Source organism: Ambystoma mexicanum, chromosome 8 (assembly GCF_040938575.1).
Source record: "Ambystoma mexicanum isolate Mex_15411 chromosome 8, UKY_AmexF1_1, whole genome shotgun sequence".
NCBI classification, from domain to species: Eukaryota; Metazoa; Chordata; class Amphibia; order Caudata; family Ambystomatidae; genus Ambystoma; species Ambystoma mexicanum.
The window spans coordinates 246350742-246365679 of NC_090929.1; positions in this window are offsets into that span (position 1 = coordinate 246350742).

Genomic DNA, 14938 nt, shown 5'->3' on the forward strand with positions numbered 1-14938 from the left:
ATCCTCAGAGACCTCCCTTTAGCCACTTGTCTCAAAATCGGATTTGATACTAAATGTACATTTCTACATTGGTCACCTTTATACAAATCACACACAAAGATGTCATATTTTATGTGGCAGCTATTCCTCAAAGCCCCGGAGCGGTGGAATCTTGTCTCAACTTTCCACAGAATGTTGCCCTTTTTGCTATGAACACAATTTCCAAATTTTATGCACATTTCCACAAATGTGCGTGTTTAAAATAGGGATATGCGTATATATTTTCACAATTCTAATAGTAATACATTTTGCATAAAACCGCATATATTGCCATTCCTGTCCAGAACATGCCACACAGTTCTATCGCCTCTTCATACGTGCAGCCAGAAATTAAATTAACAACTCTGCCCTTTTTATATTTTTCACCATTTTGAGTAGCAAGTTATGAGTCTTTTAAACATTTGTTCTTTGATCATGTTTAGCAACAGATGGTCCACCCCTTTTTGTCTCCCTGCAGTCCAGGGCATCCCCCTCCTTGCCTGTTCCTTCGAGAGGCCATTTACAACCCCTTCACACTTCCAGTTTCCTGGGCTGCAACTTTGTCATTGTTCCTTCACTTTCTATAGACAAGATTCTGTTCTAACTCACAATTAACACCTCCCAGTGAGTTTCTGCTGAGAGGAAGGCCCTCCAACTGGGAGAAAAACCTGCTTTTGCAGTTTTTGCAGCTTCAGCCCGGCTAATTAACTTCTTAAACCCAGCAAAAACCAAATGCGTTACATCAAAAATAAATACATTTCTTTCTTGGCCTTAAAATCTGTGGGAAAAACACAACTTAAATGTGTATTCCTTTTTGGCAACAATCCTTTTTATGTTTGCTAATCCAGCAGACTTTTTAGTGTTAGGTCCGTTTAAAGTGTCCTCAGTAAACCTCTGACAGCTGTCATTCAGGTAGCCCTAGGTACTGCACCCAGATTTTGGCCTATGCTGTCAGTTTTCAGACAATCCATTTTGTCTGAAGAATGTTTTGCTCTTCACATTGGGACATTTTATGTTCACAATTTCGCATTAGATACATGAATTTTAACACCAGGCAAGATTTTGAATGTTGAGAAGTGTTGTGTATAGGCATGTGGGAGTTTTTGTAGGTTTTTGGCGTGCACAAGGGTTTTGCCGCCATTGTTGCTGTTTATTTCCCTATAACTGGCAGGGTGATGCCGCATAGCATAGCAGAGTGAGTAAATACATCACACAGAGCCCCCCTCCCAACTTGGTTTTGACCGCCCGTCAAGGGAAAGTCTTGAGATTGGGATGTTCTTTTCTTTTGTCCATGTGGAGAAATTCAGCTGCTTCTCCCGTCAGTGCTGGAGGCGACCCGCTCTCCTCGCAGGTTCTGTTTCGAAGTATGGAGCGGCACTCCGGGCTCCTGGGGTCTTTCCTTCCATTCCCCAAGTGGTCCTTCTTGGTAATCCTTTGGATGATTCTTTGTCCAGATGCTAGAAGATGGAACATAACATGGTTATGGATATTTTCCCACTAATGTGTCCACAAGTCATCTGGGGATGTCAGCAGTGGGAAAAACACTTGCATTGGTTATAATTGGCAATATTCCCCAGCTATGTTTACTAATGGTCTTAACACTCTTTTTGCACATACACGGTGAACATTTAGTGATTTTTCTATGTTTACAGATTTTCTCCCTCTGGGTTTCCAGTCGGCTCCTCTATTTGCCGCAAAGTGTGCCTGGGATGTCAACTCTTCAGCTGGTTTATGTGGACCCACTTGTCTTCACCTTCTGCCAAACTGCCCTTGGGGATGTGGATTCTGTAGGCGACTGGTGAGATTCTCTCCATAATTTCAAAAGGGCTCCGCCAAGTTGGGAGGAATTTGCGCTCTTTGGCTTGGTTCCTTTGTAAAGTGTACAAGTAGATCCAGTCTCCTACTTGGTATTCCTTTTTAGTTGTCTTGAGATCATAGTGGATCTTCATACTGTCTGCAGATCTCTCTAGATTCTGCTGAGCATAGGCAAAAGCATGTTGAAGATGTTTTCTCAGATTCTCAACGTGCTCATGAGTTGTGGAGGCATTTATCAAGGTCTGCTCTTGGGTTCTGTAGAGCAGATGCTGGGGTAGCACCATCCTTCGTCCAGTCATCAGCTCAAACGGAGACATGTTTGTTGCAGAAGAAGGGGTAGATCCGATGGCCATCAGGACAAGGGGTAATCAAATTTCCCAACTTGGCCCAGAATCTGCCACAAACTTGTACTCCCCCACTAGAGGACTGCGGGTAGGCAAGGTGTAGTTTCCTTTTGACCCCAAGTATCTCCCACATCTTTGTCATCATGTCACTAGTGAGGTGGCTACCTCGGCCTCACTCAATCCTTTGGGGTAGTCCAAAATGGGAGAAGATGTGATTGATCATCAGGGCAGCTGTTGTTTCTGCCTTGCAATTTGGGGGCGGGAGACATTCCACCCATTTAGTGAACAAGCATGTTACTGTCAACATGTACTTGTTCCCCCTAGAGGAGCGAATCACGGGCCTGATAAAATGGACATGTAAATCTGACCAAGGCAGTGTCATTCCCCTCTTTTGGAGGGGAGCACAGTGTGTGAGTGATGTTGACTGAAATTGTGCACACACAAGACACCCTTTCAAGTATTGGTTGAGGTCCTGCACCATGTGTGGCCAGTATGCAACCTCTCGCAAGATTTCTAATGTTGTATGAAACCCCCAATGACAGGCTGTGCCCACATCATGGGCGTGACTTAGCATCATGCTTCGGAATGAGGTGGGCACCACCCACTGGTCATGGCCAGCTATGGATCTCCTTACCAACAAACCATCTTGGATTCGGAACATTTTTGGACATTTCATCAACACTCTGAGGTCCTCTTTCCCAATGTAATCGGTATCCGTCAGGGGAAAGTTCTCAGGGTCCTCAATATGTTGATAAAACTTACCAATTATTGGATATTCAGTTATGTCTGGTCCCTCTACTTTAGAATGACCCTTAATCTTTTTTCTTGTAGATGGTCATCCCATTCGAGGTGACCAGATCATCAATATTTTGTATTAATTTTCCATGTTTTAATGGTGTATTATTAGCACATAGCATGCCTCTGGTTTTCCAGTTAACCAGGTGCTCCACAAACCCGTCCCGTACATAATCTGAATCAGTAATTATGACCAGTGTGTGGAGTTGGTGTTGGACAGCAGTGAGGATGGCTTGATGCACAGCCATCAGCTCTGCCACTTGACTACTGCGGAGACCAATTTTTTACCCAGCAGAGTGTTCTGGGGCATCATTCACCCATGCATTCCCTACGCCGGCCACAATTTCCTTTTCCCTGTTGTTGTCAACATGGCAGGAGCACCCATCCACATAGACAGTGGGCATTCCCTCACACTTGTCTTCTTCATTCACTTTGTGTGAGGAATTAAGGTATGACTCCATGTTGTCCTTGATTTTAAGACTTTCGTCCTCGAGACAGTTTTCTCTGGCACAATCATGAAAGTCAGCCAGACCTTGCGTGAGGGGACTTTTCTTGTTTTGGCCAAATCTGACCTCCACAGGAAAGCCTAGCATTGACAGAATCCAGGAAGTAATTCGGGAATCACTCACATTTCCGGCCCGGATTCTGTCCCTTTGAAGATATTGCAGAGGTTTGTGTGGAGTCTCCACTATGATGTGTTCCCCCTCGAGAAAACGGGCAGTAATTCTTCAATGCCCACACCGTTGCCAGGAGTGCCTTCTCAGTTGTTGAATTTTTCCTCCGCAGAGAATAAAGTCTTACTCACATAGGAGATTACTTTATTGACATTGCCATGCTTTTGATATAATACTGCAGTCAATCATGTATTTGAAAACCTTGTCTCCAAGAAGAACTCCTTGTTTTTGACAGGGTAAGCTATGCAAGGCTCTTGTGAGAGGCTTCTTTGAGTTATCTTACTGCCTCGGCTTGTTCTGGACCCTACTTCCACTTGAACCCCCCTTCAACAGATGGATCAGGGGTCTTGTGATCTCTGCGTAATCCTCAATTAACTTTTTGCTGTAATTAGTCAGTCCAAGGAGGCTCCTTAGTTCCCACAGAGTTGTGGGATCTTTTATTTTCTGGAGTGCGTCTACTTTATTTTCCTTGGGACAGAGACCTTCAGGAGCTATCTCATGCCCCCAGAAATTGACATGCGTCCTGCACCACTGTGCCTTTTGGAAAGAGAGTTTTGCTCCAGCAGCCCTCAACAGTGTCAGAACATAATGGATCTCCGCTATGTGTTCCTCCACAATTGAGCTTTTGATTAAAACATCACCTACATAGGCCAGGTTACCTCTTTCACCCTAGTCGGACATGGCCTTATGCAGAAAGATGTTAAATTCATTGCCGGAGTTGATATATCCAAAGGGAGTCCAGGTCCACTTGTACTGCTGCCCCCCGAAGGTAAAGGCCAGCTTGTATTGGTTCTCCCTACTGACAGGTACAGTCCAGTACCCATTGGTCAGGTCAATGGCAGTGTATACGTTTGACTGCTGGATCTGGGCCAGCCCTTGGTCAATGTAGGGAAGAGGCTATCAGGAATTATGGACCCATTTGTTGAGCTCCCTTAGGTCAGCACAGAATCTCCACTGGCCGTTTGGTTTCAAAATCCCCAGCACTGGATTATTGAAGGTGCTGTGGACTGGGCAAATTATCCCACGGGACTCAAGGTTCTTAATTATTTCAGTAATGGACTTCATTGATGCGAGAGGCAAGCAATATTGCTTCACAAACACTGGAGTCATGTCAGGGTCCGTGGGAATTATTGTTGTGTGGATGTCGGTGTGACCACAGTCATATGAGTCCATCGCAAAGAGATCTTGAAAATCTTAGAAAACTTCTGGTTTGGCTATCTCAGCGGCCTCCTCCAGCTGGGTGTAGAAATCCCTGGTCAAAGTACTGATTTGGACTGATGGCTTCAGGTGGGGAAGACAGTCCTTGTGGACTTGAAAGATCACCTCATCCCTCCTGATGTCACAGGTCACATCTTCCTTACCATAAGGGCAGGAAGAGTACACCAGGAAATTCCCCCCATGCTGGGTGAAGATCCTGTCTGGTGTTGTGTCATTGTCGCTATCATTGTCAATACAGTCCTTGGGGATTGGTCCTAACAGTTTGTTACCTAAAGATATGGAAACATGTCAGTCATCAACCACCATTCCAATAATGGTGCCTGCGTCCAGAGTGATACTCTTTAGGTCACTGTTATCCACCTCTATTGAAATAGAGGTGGATAACAGTGTTCTATAGTGACTAGTGGTGTTGGGTTTACCCCCAACCCTTGCTATTGGAAATGAGCATTGAGATGAACATAGGCGTCAGGATTTTTCAGTTTCTGTCCTCTTTTAATTTTTACTTCCAGTGAGAATTGTCGGGTCCATTCTGGGATGGTGACTTCCTCTCCAATCGGAATTTCAATTGCATATGGCAGCAGTTAAGCTGACCGAAATGCTTTCTCTGGTTCATCAAAGTCCATGGGATTACCCACTAATCGGGACCAAGCTTTGAAGTTTATTAGGTCCAAACTAATGGCAAAGCGATTGAGAATGTCACTGCCTAAATAAAATGCAGCAGGTACATCTCGCACGACCCAACAATTATGGACTATACTCTTGTTACCTATGGACATTTTAAGCATACACCTGCTAGTCAGGAGATGTTTGGAATCGGGTGATTCCAGGTCCATTTCCCATTTGGTTAACAGTTTAAATGTGGGAATGGCTGGATCTTTTGGGAGTTTGCAGAACATGGCCTCGCTGATGAAGCTCTAACTGTTGATCACACATACTCGGGTGAGAACAGCGTCCTTCCCTTCATTTAACTAAATAGGGATGAACAACTGTTCTTCACTTTTCTGATTCTCATCATTTTGGACTATAGGAGTACAATTTTCTGATTGCGAATTTGTATAGAATTTCAGAGTTTTCCCTTCCAGTGTGGAATGCCATCTTAAACTGGAAGGAAGGTTGATTTTCAGAAATAGAGAAGACTCCCCATCACCAGTTTGTTGTCCTACTGCAATTAATGTTACATCTGGAAATGGAATTCAATTTGGTCAGGTTTTTGTTCAACAATGTGGCATGTGCCATTTAAAGTAACATGGTTGACACTATATTCCATTTTGATTGGTTGGTTAGTCTGGGTCCAGAGGACCTTGTTTACACAATCTATGAGGGGAGACAATCTATGCAGGATGTCATTCCCTAGTAAACATGGTGTGCCCTGTGGAGTCACAACTATGACCGGGTTCTTCACCTTGTGTCACCCAATTTTGATGTCTAAATCTGCAGTTCCCTCGACAGGCATTTCATTCCCATCAAAGTTTTGAAGTTGTCCAGGAAATGGTGAGAGGGATTTGGTATTTCTCCCCCCTTCCTGAATTCCGCTGATCAAAGGCCCTTTTTGACAGAACGGTGTCTTGGGATCCAGTGTCCACCAGTGCCAAAAATGTGCATTGCCCCTGTATTTGGACCGGGGCATAAAATCTTCCCTCCTTTTCCTCAAGGGGGCACAGATAATGCACATTTTTTGGACAATTGGTAGGTTAATTTATTTGCTCTGGATTCTGACAGAGGGGTGATTTGGGCAGGATTTTGTTTGGGATCTTGGGAACCTGTATGAAAAAGGTGGCAATTGAATATAGGGGAAGTTTTGGTCTCCCCTAGTTCTGATTCTGGGCTGCCCCCCCCTTTTCTGGAGGCAGTCACCAGAATTGGTTTGAACACTGGGATTTTCTTGCTGGTCATTCTGGGGTTTGATGATGAGCGGTTTCAACCCGGTCCTCACATCTACCCAGTCTTGATCGGGATCTCTTGGGACCAATTTTCTTTGGGAGGAGTTCCCCCATCCCTGAAGGAGAAGATCCTTTTTCCCAGAATCCTCTGAGGACCCCTCTCCTTCAAATTGGAAGATTCACACCTCCTCCACAAAATGGGCCTTTTTAGGATTGTTATTTCTCCTACCCACACTCTGTTCCTTAGGCTGCAGACTTTCGGGGGCAGGAAAATCTTGTTCCAGTTCCTGAATTTCCAGGGGATTGTTCACAAGTGGAGAAGGAAGCTTCCTTTAAGGCTTTACACCCTTTTTCCACCTGTGCCTCCTCCCTGGAAACCGGTGGGTTGTTGGGGTTCTTCCCCTGTCATTGTTCTGGAGCACCAGACCCTTGATTTGATGAGTTCTGAGTCGCCATGCTCATCAGAGGGTTCTGTTGATCCCTCAACATGCGACCCAGATCCTGTGCCATGTTCTGGACCTGGCGCTCCAATTGGGATACCCGCTCATGCTGGTACTGGGTTCTCTGGTCTACCCTTGGTTGATCACGGGAAGGGAAAACTATCCCTTCTCCCATAATACCCCTGGTTGGGATAGTTTTGGTACCCCTCCACCCTCGGCCTCCCCTCTCCTGGATTGGACTGTCTGGGCTCAGGAAAGTGGGCAAAGAAAGAAGAGTTGTTTTGGCAGTTAAGGTTTGGCGGGTACCGCAGAAAGAAACTTGGCCCGGCATTTGGGGGATTACTCCCCTCCTGGGGAAAGTGTGGAGTGAACTTTCCTGGGTTGGCAGCTGCCTGGGTGGTTCCCCCCCCCATTGGGCTGGAGGATGGGTCTGTTGCCCTGGGGCTGATGTAGTCAGGTGAGTTAGGGGTCCCATTTGTGCAGTTACCTCCCTGATTCCCTGTTTGGGATAGGCCTGAGGGCCTTCTGGGTCATGGGTTAGTAGGTATTGACAAATTCCCTACTGTCAGTGCGCACCCTCTGGTGGTCTGCCCAAAGGCACATTTCAGTTCTTGGTCAAATTCTTGTGGGGCCTGGTCTTCCCCACATTGAAGGTTGCAGGCTGCCTTGCAGGCCTCTTGAGGGTTTCTATGGATTGAAAAATACTTTAAGCTGGCCGCCCTACAGGTGGACCATCTTGAATGGTTCTGAGCCTACAGTCCCGCAAAGAAGCCAGAGTACTTAGGTGAAAATGTCCACTTGACATACTGAATACAACTTTGGCTGTCCTTCAGGTGGAAAGTCTCCATAATTTGCTCAAACAGTTTGAGGTGCTCCCAAACTGAATATTTGGCATTTTTGTGGTAGGGCATGATGACGCTCCTAATAGCTTTGAATTGCTTTAGGGGATCTTTCAGTAAAGCTCTCTTACTTTTATTGGCCTTTTTAGTTCTGGTCACCCTGGTCCACTCATCCTCTGATTCAGAAGCTCTGCTACCAGAGGTAGCTGTCTGATCTTCTAGGCCCTCCCTAATTCTGCTTGGGAATGGCTGGCAGAATGTGAGGACCTAGTCTCTTGGAATCTGTGGTGCTCAGAAGAGTCTTATGACTATCCTTTGCTGCCAGGATTGGCTGAGTATGGTGCTTACTTGTCTGTTTATTCTTTGCCAGAGCATCCTCCACCCGCATGGTGTGCTCTAACAGCTTTTCATAATCCATTTTGATTTCACCAAGTTCCTAAAGGGCCAGGTGATTTTCTTCTAACTTTGTTTTTAAATGGCCAACTTCCTCGCTCAAGGCGTCCCTCTCTTGAGTTAGAGTGCCCCTCATACAGCCAGGTTGTCCCTCTGCTTTTTAAGTGCCCAGCTTTCTGGCGCTCCTCATTAAACTCTGTTTGGGATTCTAGATCTTTGATAATGAATGTATTATTTTCCTCTTTTAAGGATTCTAGGCTGTTTTGCAGGGTGACTATCTGTTCTGCCCAGACTATTATATTCAATTGCTGCTCCAGCTTTTGTTGGCTCTGTTGTAGAGAATCCAGCCTTTCTTGACACTCTTTTTGCATTGCCTGTATCTGGGTGCATTGCTCTGCATTCTTTTGCAGTAAGAGAGCCAGATCTTCTTGGAGTTTGGTGGCATACTGCTTAGCCTCTGTTTCAGATTCTTTACTATCCTGGAGCCTTTGCTCTGCAGAGTCCAGATTGCTGTTGCCTCTTTGTGAAATCTACCTGGTCTGCATACTTTTGCTGTATGACTCCTATGTGGAGGTACAAGTAGGCTGCTATTTTGGCAATTTTGTATTGCTCCTCTTTTATTTTAGTGGTCATCTACAGGTCACTGAGTGCTTGATGTAATGGCCCCTTATCCTGACAGATATTAAGGTTGACCTCAGTGATTTCTTGTTTTATTACCTGCAGCCATACCTGTTCATCCTGTTCTAGCCATTCACCCCTGACAAACAATGTGTGCAGTAGGTGTTCCCTTGCAATGTTGATTTCCACTGGGGTCACCATTCCGGAAATATTAATATCCTATAATATTAATATTAATATCCTTCTGGCTTATCTCAGGGTTACTTTACTTTTACAAACAGGCCCAACTCCTTTGAGTATTTCTTTTGAAGGGTGCTTATACAGTGTAGCACAGTATGGTAACCCAACAAAGTGTATGTACCCCATCAGCTAGCACGCTGTGTTAGACTGTCACAAGTAGTATGGCTAAATCAGGATCTTGCGTCGAGCCACCAAGCTGTACGTGATTTCAATCCAGCACATACACAAGTCAAAGCCCAGCATGTAGTGCACAAATGAAACCCTTGTTTATTGTTGTCTATAAGTTCAATATTCTGAACGATATACCACTCATATCACACCCTTCTACTGGAACCCCCTGCTCCCCCTCGGTCACACTGAACCAGGAATCAGGCTAGTTTGCAAAGGTTAATATTTATGTATTGAAAATGTATTCACAGTATATTTTAATAGGTGCACAACAATCACCAATGGGGTGACAGAACACGGAAGAATATCTTTAATACCCTAGGAATAAGTAAGGAGCAAAACAGATGCAGCACAGCAAAGAATACTTTTGTGTTGGTTTAGATCAGATAGCACTAGGGTTAGAGGTTCCCCCTGCAACACCCCTCAACCCCCAATAGGCAATGTTAAAAGATAGGAGTAGAGAGCAGGTAGTCAGGAATAGAACAAATGAAACAGAATATCAGTCCCACCTTCCCCCCATAAAGCACACAAGAAAAACAGAATTGACTTTTCAGCTGTCAGAATGGCTTTTACAGTTGTCTTTAGAATTGACTGGGCAAAACACCAAATATGATCAAAAATACTTACATTGTTGAACATTCTTATGGGAGCCACTTTGAATAGGTGCAAACAATCACAAGCAATGATTTAGTCCAAAGAAAACATTTGAAATCCTAACGTCCAAGCCAGAAGCAGTTTAGAGCTATTTCACACATGTAAACCTTTCAGATTTTTTAAATCGCGACAAACTTTTCATTGCGTGATATTCGATATTCGCGATATAACGGGATAATCGCACTGTTTTGAAATACGGTCCTGAAAGGGCGGGTTATTTTCTCTTAACTTTGTTTTTAAATGGCCGACTTCCTGGCTCAAGGCGTCCCTCTCTTGAGTTAGAGTGACCCTCATACAGCCAGGTTGTCCCTCTGCTTTTTAAGAGCCCCAGCTTTCTGGCGCTCCTCATCAAACTCTGTTTTGGATTCTAGATCTTTGATAATTATAAATGGGTTTGCTTACACTTGAGGATGACTATGAAAAAGTGAATACCACACAGGGATTTTACAGTCACTTCATCAGGGTGACCCGCCTGATAAGGAAAATCGACTTCTTCAGATGAGAAAATGGTCAGCGAAAAGATGGTTCTAACAATACTGGTTCTATGTGTTTTAGAAAGGGATAAGGCAATGAAAAGATACTCCTAACAATGCTGGATCTGAATGAAAGATAGGATGGGTTGGAAATAGGGATAAGACAAATACTATGGGCCACAGTTCTTCCTATTAATACTCACAGGATACATTTTTAAATTGGACCATCAGTTCTGGTAATGGATTGGGTCTGATCCAGGAAAGACAGCACATCAGGCACAGTATTGGATCAGCTATGCTATGCCGGTCGCTGGATTTGCACAGGATATGACCTCCTATTCTGTGGGTATTTGAATCAGCTGGATCCGCAAGTTCCTCAGGCAAGCCCAGTGGTGGCAAGACAGAGAATTTCAGAATACTGGTTCAAAATACCTTCTCACACCACCCAGCACTTTACTGGGTAGAGAGAATAAAATTGAGGTTTGGGACTTGCTGAAGTCAATAGTCTCTATTGCTGGTAAGAGATTTGGGATCTGAATCTGGAAGATTATTTAAGCTGGATGTAGGATGCTGGATCAGAGTGCTACACCGGAATCAGGAAAGTGGCTGGATCAGTGTGTCCTCTATTTATGCTATAGAATGACATCACAAAGGGGGTGTGTGGCCGGCTTAGCTAAGCTTGCCCCTCTGAGCTGGGATAGGACCACACTATGTACCATGGGTAGCAGGTTGTGCATCCCTCTTTTTATGTGCTGAAGCACACGGTTTTTGTAGGTTTTTGGCGTGCACAAGGGTTTTGCCGCCATTTTTGCTGTTTCTTTCCCCATTACTGGCAGGGTGATGCCGCATAGCATAGCAGGTACAAGATACATATGAAACATTACAGGTAGTTGTCTCGGCAAATCTGTTGCGGAACATATATATATACAGTCATATAGGGTAACATCTATAGGAGTTGGCTGTAGCGAGGTTAATCATTGGAGGCATTGGAATGTAGCCATGTGAGAATATTTTGTCTGAAGCTATAGTAGGATTGGTCAGTTCTAATGTCAAGTGGGATAGCATTCCAACACTGGTCTGCCTTAACCGGGAAACTGCTGCCGCCTGTTTTCTTCTGTCTGAATTTGGATATCTGTAGGTAGTAGGAGTTGGCAGTTCTGGTAGGGTGTTTCAATGTTCTTCTCACTATTCTTGCTGCCAGGTAAGGTCGGCTGCATTTTTAAGACATTTAGAGGTAAGTGAGGCTGTTTTAAGAGAAATTCTGTCACAGATTTTTATTTTAGCCACTTATGTTCTCTTCTTATGTAAGAGATGTTTTCTCTGGTGGGTAGGTTAAGGGCAGTTCTGAGGGCATTATTTTGCAATGTTTGAATTGTGTCAATGATGTATTTGTTGGCTCCTAAGTACAAGCATTAGAATAGTCGAGTTTGGAAAGTATGAGGGTGTTGGCAAGGTTGATGCAGCTACCTTGGGTGAGGAAGGCTTTGCATGCCCTAATAAGCTTACAAGTGTAGGCAGTAGAGGATGCTAAGGAGCTCACTTGTTTCTTCAGTGTCAAGGCAGAGTCAAGGTGAAAGCCTTATGTTTTCACTACCTTGGCAATTGTAATTATGTTGCCATCAATGTTGAATGCAGTGTAGTTGGGGCTAAGTTTGTTTAGGTTGGTCTGATAATGTAAATTCCAAGTGTGTTAGATCAGAATCACAACCAAGGTTACTAAGATGACCTTTGGAGTTCTTACTCCTTATAAAGAGAAATGGGTGAACCGTACATTATCAAGGATGGTCGTAGTGACATCAATCCTGGTAAATTGCATGCCTTTACTATTTTGCAAAACCCTTTTGTATCTTTGTCATTGGTAGCCCTTAGCAGGATATTCCAATTCTTAAGCAATCTTTGCCTTTTCTTTCCATCTATCAGTGCATTAAATTCCTTTCTAATTCATTTCACCACGTCCTCCCCACCATTATTTTTAGCATGTGTAGCCCTCACTAGTTTTTCTTTGATATTCCTGCACTCCCCATCAAACCAGCCCTCATTTACTACCTGTTGAATTGCAGATAATTTCCCAGGTTTAGTAAAAAATGGTGTCAGAGCAGAGGTACTAGCTGTATGTGCATTTAAAACTAAATAGGGATCATTATAATTGGATCCTAGGAGTTCCCAAAATCAGGTAACATGTATTGGTAGGCCAGTGGGAGATTTTGCTTAAAACAATATCATCCCATCTCAGTCATTTTCTGTTACTTGTGGAAACACCCATTTATTTCAAATGTCGTATATGATTGCATCAAACAATATAGGTTTCTAACTTCAGGCATACAGGATTATGGTCTCTTTCCAGTCCTGGCTAGACTTCTAAATATTTGACACGTTTCCAATTCGAAAGTTAGATTGGTTTTTCCATCTCCTTGGTAAATTGGGGCAGAAGGGATATCAGGATTCTTCTGCCCATTGCAAGCTCATAGGCCCATTCTAAAGACTTATCTTGCAGTTAGGGCAGAATATCTATAATATTTTCCCTTAGATGGGACTGGTAACTGTGGGTTATCCCATATGGTATCCTCCACCACTAATTTTACCAATTTCTTTTGCAGTTCAAATGGAAGATTACTTTACACTCTGATAACTACAGCTGGTTTACAGGGCTCCAACGGTACCCATTCCCCTGCTATGGTGACCCTGCACTTTGGACCATATAGTCAACTTTAAACATTACCAATTAAAATGTTGCTAAGACATGGTTATACAGTATGCAGACCTTGAATGTTGGTGCAATTAGTAACTAATTGTTTAGTTTGTGCACTTAATGTTATTTTCAAATATATGCAAAACCCCCCACTAAAGTAGCCCAGTTTACCATTTGGATAGAATGCCAAGACAGAATATTTAGTGAACTCTTCCTGTGTTAGGTTATGGCACGGCCATGTTTCTTGGTAGTAAATAATATTGCATGTGCCAACAAAATGTACCCACTCTTAGTCTGTCAGATGTTTAGACAGACCTGTCATGTTCTATGTTATCAACCTCAAATAATAGGGTTGGGTTTCAATAGGGTGGAATGTTTTTTTCCGCCGATGACGCAATTAGTTAAAACAGATCTTGGAGGTACATGGGTAACATAACTTTATACACTATCAGAAGCATGGTTGGTCAGGCTGTAAAACTGGTCTCCAGGATATCTGAGTGACTGTTCAAGCACAAAATCTTGATAAATCCATTATGTGCTGGTTAAAGTCCATCAGTGGAGCATCATCATTCGTCACCGCCTGACCTCCATCATCTTGATTAAAACCACACACCCCATCTATAGTCTCATGCCACACGTCAGACAGATGGCATGTATTAAACCTCACATCCTAATTCACCTCAATGCCTTTTCCTGCCAACGCTTCGCTACAATTTATAATACACAAGGGGAAATGCTGGTCTGATAGGCAGAACTGCACGTCACATCCTTTACAAAACAGGCAAGAAATGTCCTTAACTCCCATGAGAGATTTATTTGCAACTTAAATATTCCAGTTCATTATTGTTTTTCAATACTGACAGGGGCTAATTCCTACCATTATGTCACATAAGAAGGGGTGAGCCAAAAGAAGCAAGGAGGAGTGCCCTGATAGGTGTGCGAAAGTGGAGTGAACTTGTCATAGGCTGTGCCCAATTCAAAATGCAATGTCAAATGATGCTGTTTGTATGTGGTTTGCTATGCATTCAAGTTAAAAAAACATAGAAATTCGGTTTTCATGGGGAGAAGATAAGACATAATAAAGCCTGCCTGACAGGAGGGAAGCTGATTTATAACAACTGGACGGTGCGGAAGGGGACATCAAAAAAATGTTTTTTTTTCCCAGATTGGGCTAAATGCAAATGTCATTTTCCAATGAAGGAAAACATTCAATGAGGAGCATTTTGGGAGGGCGACACCGATTGGAGGGTGATTTTATGTGGTAGAGCTGCCTGCGGCTAGTCGATGTCGCTGCATGTCCTGCTCCTTTGAGAGACAGACAAAATGTGAAACCATAAGCCCCTAGATTATGTAGACATTTTTACAGAGAATTATTTAATTCCCAGGTAGCATTTAAATGTGTTTGGGAGTCCTGTTTAACAGCTACACCACTAATACATGCAGTATAGTACAAGGTGAGTGTGATTGTGATTTAGAAACTCAATTATTTATGGAACTGGGGTGTTGTGAGCGTAAACCTGGGTCCTTGAAAATTGTGAAATTGGTGTCTATGTTCCAGTAGTCTAAGAGCAACACAAATGTAGGACAACCCAAGCTTTACTCATGTTTTGCAACAAACCCATCATCATAGAAGATAAAGTCAAGAAATGTGTATGACAAAGCATACAACTGATAGTTTGA